Genomic DNA, 7,837 nt, shown 5'->3' on the forward strand with positions numbered 1-7,837 from the left:
TTTTTAATTTTTGTGACTCATGAGGATTTGGATAGAATACAAATGCTGAAGGAGCCCAAACTCCTGTAAGGTTAAGCGTCTGTGGAGCAGAGCTCTGCAGTTGGGGGCTTTCTTTTCTATCCCCCACCCCTATATTTTTGGTGCCTCCTCCTTTTATTTAGTTCATTATTGTGTCTGTGGAGAAGTGAGCAAAATTGGCTCAAGAGGCGGTGTGTGAAATCCTGAACAACAGTGATGATTTACAATAATTTACATCTTTGGACTGTATCACATTCTGGGGTCTGCTTCATATTTGCTGGGTGATTGGAGTCCTGTTTTTCTTTTTCTTGTCTTCTTAAACTCGTGAATCTGTAACTCATTGTAAAAAAGTTTACCTTTTTTAAGGTCTGGTTGCAAACTGCTTGCTGGGCTTGACTGTAAATTGGCTGTCATGAAAGTGTTAGTCTGGGAATTCCTTTACAAATATTAAATCATGTCTGTCTAGTTTATGTATGATCAATATTGGATGCCGGCTCCTACAATAAAGATGAAATATAATTAGTACATTTTGTATTACATTTACCTTTATCTCATGGCTAGTTTGAGTATCTTATAAAAATGAATAGCAAGAATTATAGCAGCCCAAGTTTATTGGATGGATCTTAGTTTTCTTTATGCTTGTAATAATTTTTTATTTTTTAAGGAAATATACTCATTTTGTATAATCCTTTAAATAGTTTCTTTGGATATTAGCTTTAACAGAGCCTTTGATAGCAAATCTTATACAAATATAAAGTAAAATTCTTATGTTGTAACTTAGATTGTCAAATGTTATTGATTTTTCTGAGCTCAGAATGGAGTGGGTTAACAGAAGCTGTATTTTTTGTTTATAATAGAAGCTTTGAAATAAATTACAAAATGCTGTGTGTAGTAAGGAATAATGCACACAGAGTATGTGAGTCGTCTCGATTTGCTAATTCTGATTCAGAAGAAAATTGGAAACATCTTTGGGAAACTATCTCCTTTTTTGCCCCTTTGGACATGTATGTATAGAACTCATTTTCTTATTAGGATGATTATATATCATAGGCAGAGAATTTCATATTTATGAATAGAGCTTCCTGTTTTCATCAGTTGAGAGCGATGGGGTATTTTTCAACAAAAATTATCAAGCTGAACAGACCAATTTTCTAGGCATTTTTTGGCCATTTATCCACGCCACTCTGAATTTGCATGTTAGACTTCTTCCTGGTGTGATAGTAACCAAGAGTGGCATGAAGTAAATGACTAGGAGGGTGGGTGGAGACAGTGAATTACACAACATTATTCAGGGTGTATAATGGGGTAGGGCTGGGAAATACTAAGGAAGATATTAGAGCCAAAATGCCCCTTTGTGTGGCCACCCTAGCATACTTCAATATCTGCTTTTGGTTTATATTCAGTAAAGATAAATGTACTAACGTGTTCATTAGTTTCTTAGAAAAAAGTAATTTCCCCAAAATACACTTGGGAGTACATTGAAATGACTTTATCCTTTATTATTGAAATGTCTAGAACTTTTCCATAATAAACTTTTAGTGATAAAAGAAATACATTTTAGTGTTTTATTCAAAATACAGATTTATCGTGCCTCATCATGCATGTAAACAGATTTTACATTGAAAACTAAAAGATTTCATTTAACATGCAGTTATTCGTGCAAAAAGAGAAAAGTCATTCATTGATTCTCTTTCTTAAATAAGGCGTGCAGTGGGATCTGTAGCTCTAATTAATATCTAAAGTAAGTTAAAAGACAACTTTGTCCATATAATTTGTGGAATTTTCAAGCATAATTCTGTATGCTCATACAATAGTGCGGAATTAGGCAATTGAGAAAAATGTAGTAGTCTGATAAGTAAATGTTTTTTTCTTTTCAGACTGAGTTTTCCAGTTAGGATTCTGTGACATCTTTTAACCCCAACTTTTTGCTAAATGTTTTCTCCCTTAAAATATTTTTTTTTAATTAAGTGTACTTTGACCCTCTAAATTAACTGTGTATGTATTTGAATAATTTCTAACATCTATGTGTCTCCACTGCTTGTTCTCTTTTGCAGGTAACCGTTCTGCACATAATTTTTCGGTCAGAGTAAAGCACTCTTACTGCTTAATAGCTTAGTAGATATTGTTGACTATGACCTTTTTGCTCTGGGTGAGGCCCATCTCATTCTGACTGGAGAACATATGAGGTCATGAGCTTTAAAGTTTGTATATTCATTATCTGCACACACAAAAACACATACATACATATTTTTTTCTTTTTCTAAATTGAAAATCTTATCCGCTTTGGAGTAAATATTACTTTGGGGTAAACATTTAAAAACAATAGTGATAACGGGTACACATTTGATAATTGACAGTTTGTTTCATTAGAAATAGCTTACCACATGTGATGGAGAGAGACTGAACCACATGTGATGGAGAGAGACTGACTCAGCAGAGTCATTGCAGATAAAGCTCTTGATTATGCTTCACATCAGAAATGAAAACCACAGGTTTTTTTTTTTTTTGGTCTGGTTTTTAAAGACCCTCAAAACTTCATTTTTTCGGGGGATATACGAGTATTTGTTATGTTGAAGTAAGTAATGAATTTAAGTCTGCTGTATAAATTATGTATTATAATGCCATGGAAATTATAGCTTTGAACTTGAAAACAGTTTCACAAAAGTGATTTTGCTTCCCATTACCTTATGTTTAATAAGTTTGTCAACATTGATTGAACTTTTTATATTATATATTGTTAGATGATATAACACTGTAATGTTTTAAATACTACATATAGCTTCATTGTTACCTTTTGAATCATTTAAAAAATTTTCTGAATTAATGATCCTATTATAATCATTTTATCACTGTCAGTCTTGTGCCCATTTCTGTGGGGTTTTTTTGTTTTGTTTTGTTTTAAACTTCTCTTTGTTGCTATTCTGCTTTTTCTTTTAGTTGAGAACAGTAGAAGCAAAATAGGTTTGATGTAGGAGTTGTATAAATTGTAGAAATCTATTTTGACTTAAAATGTTCTCATTGATTGTGAGGTTTTAACAGGGAATTTTCTTAATTTGTTGTTTCAGTGTGGTATGTGGCAATTTTTTTGACAGTTTTTTTGAATTTAGTGTATAGCTGTTGAGACATATATAGAATTTATTGGATCTTATATTGATGCTTTGAAAAATGTTTATATTAGTAAAATACATATAATTTTATTAATATTTTAAATTATGATTATGAGAGATTTAATTCTACTTATTTTAATGGGATATATATCCATGTGAACTGCACACATATGTGCAGTTGTATGTATGTACAAGGTATTATTTTGTGGTACTTTAAAACATTTATGTGGTGTGTCTATATATATGTATTGTACAAAATGTGATTTTTTTTGTAATGGGAGTACTCTTTGTTTTCCTCTGCAGTGTCTTTCAGTTTTGTGAAAGCCTAAAACATTGCCATATCCATGATTGTTTGAACAACTTCATTTGGTTGGTATAAGCAGCTTTCTGGCTGACCGTGAGATGATGTGGAAATTGGATGCCAGAAGAGAAAGTAGTTAACTTCTGTCTCTCTCTCTCCCCTTCTCTTTCCCTTTCCACTCCTCCCACTTTCTTCCCTTTCTCCTCTAGGCTTTTTTGGTTTCTCTTTCTCTGTTTTGACATTTCTATAAAATCTCAAAGTAGATTCTTAAGGTCCTTGTAGGCGATATTGACATTAATCTTCACTAATGAATACGTAGGAGGTCTGCAGCTTCTAACATTCAAGGCGAGTTATCGTTATAGCTTGATATAGTACACCTCATTTGTTAGGTGGTATTGGCATCTGATTACAGAGATTTTCTTTCTTTTAACAATTTTAAGTCCTTCCTCAGTGTTAATTTACTTTAACATTATTTCACACGAATTTAGGACTTTAATTGTGAGGATTACTTTTTTCTCCCTTGGACAGTTTTTCAAAGTACATAGTGATCCATTCTTGTTTAATGTTACTGTATAAATAATTCATGTTTCTTATAATTATTAAAACAATTCATCTTCTATTGCTGTCACTTTTCTAAGGAGAAAAAAAGGGGAGAACTTGCAGAAAATATGGGAAACATGCTCATATGACAGCTGAGGATGTGGCTAGGGCAAAGCAGGAAACTCCTACCCACAATGCAATGTTACGTATACTCCCACTTAATAAAATTTATATCAAACATGCTACTGCAAAACCAAAGAAAAATAATATCCCTGCGACACTAGTTAATGTACTAAATATATCTAGGGAAAAGTGAAACTAATCTTTTTGGAACCTTTCTACTTAAGAGACTATAGTAAATGAAACTGGGACATCATAGCACATTGGAGCCTTTGTGCTGTGGGTCTTGCTTGTAGGTGAAACCCTCCTATAATGAGAACTTTTTGGATATTCACTTGCCTGGAAAAGGCACAAAAGGGCACTTTTTTTTCTTTTTTGATTGAATTGTTGCAGTATTATACGAGGTTTAGAACATTGTCATCTAGTAAGAAAAATAAATTATGAGATGTTCATCATATTTATATAAACTCTTTACCCAGCAAGGTATATTTCTTTGCATTTTAAGTTGGTTTTTATTGCCAGATTTGACATGTGGTTCAAAGTGTTCATTGGAGGCAATTTTCTTTCCAAAGTAATTGTTTTTCTTGCTCTTAGTTATCATAACCTACCTATAGCTTACCTGGCCAGTCTGTATGCTTTACTAAAGGGAGGTTAGTCTGAAGCAGAAAAACTGCTTCTATAATGTCATTGAAAAAGATATGAAGACATCTTCTATAAAAGAAAAACAGGTTTTAATACCCTTAGAGTTTCTAAGTCTTAATTTCTTATGCTCTTAACTGTCAGACTTTAGTAATCTGGATGAATTTAGTACATTAGTAATTTAGATGAATTTTGAGGTTTTATAAGGGAGATTTTCAGATATTTAAATAAGGGAAGATGAGAGAGTTTTCAAATTGGTAAATAATGCATAGTAAAAAGAACAGAAGAGACTATGAAGTTAGTGTTAGTTCTGGAAGATTCTTTCTTAGTATTTCCAGTTATGTAAAGGGCTCCTATTTCAGACCTGCCACGGTATTTGTCATCTCACATTAGTGTATTGTCTGCCTGTCTGTATCTTTGTTAAGGATGGTTTGCTTAATTGTTTGAAGTGTTTTCTCCTGTAGAGACTGCTTATCAATAACAGCTGTAGCGCTGTGGCTTTTCTCCGTGGACTCATGGTGGTCTTTAGAACCACGTTCTTCAGCTTTGACAGGTGAGACAGAGGCTCTCCAGTGCCCCTGCATTCGGATGAATCTAGCTGTGGTTGGAGAAAGTGCATCTTGCCAAAGTATATGGGTGAGACCACACACAGCCTTTAAAATAGTTATTGTAGGCTTATTTTTAGGGATACATGTCTTGACAGTTCTTTTATTTGTATGCCAATTTCATCGCTGTGTATAGATTTTTCATTGGTTTCTGTAAAGGGAGTTGCAGATTTAGGTCTCTATTTGTGTATAATTTACACTGGAAAATACTTTGAGTTCAGCCATAATTAACAATGCAGAGAATATATTGAAAATGAATCACTAGAATACTGATCTTTTTGTTTTTATAAATTTGATGGTATTCCCCTTGGAAATCTCAATTTCCCAGTCAGTTTAGCAGTCAAAAATTGCTTCAATTTGTACTTTAAGATTAAATAAATTATGAAAGAATTTGAAAATATTTATAAACTTTACTTGTATTCCTAATAAGAAAAAACTTGTGGTTTGTGCTATTCAGGAGTATATATTTTTATAATATTGGTATAATAAAGCAATATTGGTATAATAAAGCATTGTTCAAAATATAAGTTCTGCGCTTAAATAAAAGCTTGAAAACTTTGAAACAAATTGCCAAAGAAGTCAGTTTCTTAGTGTATAAGCATAATATGCAAGCTATTCAGTCTTTTTATGGGATGTAACTTGGTGAACTCTAAAAATTCACCATGTTTTTTAAAAAAGCATGTTTTGTCTTCTAAAACTGGCTTTTTCAGTGACCAGTAAAGAGCACGTTTTAGACTTTTATAAAATATTGCTTCTTTTTATAAGATGATACAGTATTTGGATAGTTAGTTATTCATGATTCCTAGTATTCATGATAATGGTGTTAAAATGTAATTTCTTAAGTCCTGGCATGTCTTGGTCACAAGACTTCTCACTTGATCAATGGATGTTGGCTAGGTATATATTTATAAAAAGTATAATCAGCTATGATAAGATTGTGGTTTCACTCTAAATATTTTCATAGTGAAAACAGAATCTACTGAGATAATTGGAAATTCAATTTCCTTCCCATCATTATCTTAATACCTTTCCATTTCTAATGGTTCTGGCAGGAAAGGTCTGAGGAAGTTGTGTTCCTACAGCTTTTCTAGAGAACGAGTTTTTGGAAAGAAGAGAGAAGATAGTAAACCCCAAAAGACTATTTAAAGAAAAATTTGGTACTTGTCACTCAGAAACTGATCATGTATGTGAACCTTGATTGGATGCTAGATTTTTAAAAAAGCTTTGTAAGTCATTTTTAAGATATTTGAGGAAACTGGAATATGACTTGATATTGATGATACCATGGAATGTTAGTTAAGCATGATAATGCTCTGCACATTCAAAGGAAAATATCCTTACTCTTAAAAAGGTGCGTGATGAGTTATTTTCATGATGAGTTATTTTCATGAAGTCAGTACTATACTTAATCAAATTCTTACAGAAAACAGATGTGGCAAAATGTTAACAATTGGTGAGTCCAGGTGAAGGACTTTTTTTTTTCTGTTTATTTTATGGTTCCCTGATGGCTCAGTGGGCAAAAAATTTGCCTGCCAATGCACGAAACTCGAGTTTGCTCCCTGGTTTGGGAAGAGCCTCTGGAGGAGAAAATGGCAACCCACTCCAGTATTCTTGCCTGAAAAATCCCATGGACAAAGGAGCCTAGTGGGCTACAGTCCAAAGAGTTGCAAAGAGTCAGACACAGCTGAGCACAATAACTTCTGAAAGGTGAAACATTTTATACAAAAAGTGTATGGGGGTTTGATTTCAAACTGAAATCAGATAGATGGGGAAAATTCATTTATTTGTATAATAGTAAGTTTTTTTTTAAGTGAATATGGATAGCCTGGGGTATATATAGCAATTTTAGGTATTAGTTTATAGTTCTGTTTTTACATTGGAATTCTGTTCATATTAAAACAAATAATTTTCACAAATTTATATGTGGCAAATGTAAATTGGAAATGGTAAATTATTTTTGAAAATTAGTTCAGTTCAGTAGCTTAGTTGTATCTGATTCTTTGCAACCCATGGACTGCAGCATGCCAGACTTCCCTGTCCATCACCAACTCCTGGAGCTTACTCAGACTCATGTCCATAGAATCGGTAATGCCATCCAACCGTCTCATCCTCTGTCGTCCCCTTCTCCTCCCACCTTCAGTCTTGCCCAGCATCAGGGTCTTTTCCAATGAGTCAGTTCTTTGCATCAGGTGGCCAAAATATTGGAGTTTCAGCTTTAGCATCAGTCCTTCCAATGAATATTCAGGACTGATTTCCTTTAGGATTGACTGGTTGGATCTCTCTGCTGTCCAAGGGACTCAAGAGTCTTCTCCAACACCACAGTTTTAAAGCATCAATTCTTTGGCGCTCAGCTTTCTTTATAGTCCAACTCTCACATCCATACATGACTATTGGAAAAATCATAGCTTTGATTAGATGGACTTTTGTTGGTAATGTCTCTGCTTTTTAATATGTGGTCTAGGTTAGGCATAGCTTTTCTTTTTTTTTTTTTTTTTTTTTTTTTTTTT

At 33.2% G+C, this 7,837-nt stretch overlaps 1 protein-coding gene across 3 annotated transcripts in view; it reads left to right on the top strand.

Annotated features, from left to right (window-relative positions):
• Nucleotides 1–7,837, top strand: part of SUPT3H (SPT3 homolog, SAGA and STAGA complex component) — a 399,531-nt gene that overhangs the window by 46,285 nt on the left and 345,409 nt on the right. The window lies entirely within an intron of this gene.

Source organism: Oryx dammah, unplaced genomic scaffold (genome assembly GCF_014754425.2).
Source record: "Oryx dammah isolate SB20612 unplaced genomic scaffold, SCBI_Odam_1.1 HiC_scaffold_11, whole genome shotgun sequence".
NCBI lineage: Eukaryota > Metazoa > Chordata > Mammalia > Artiodactyla > Bovidae > Oryx > Oryx dammah.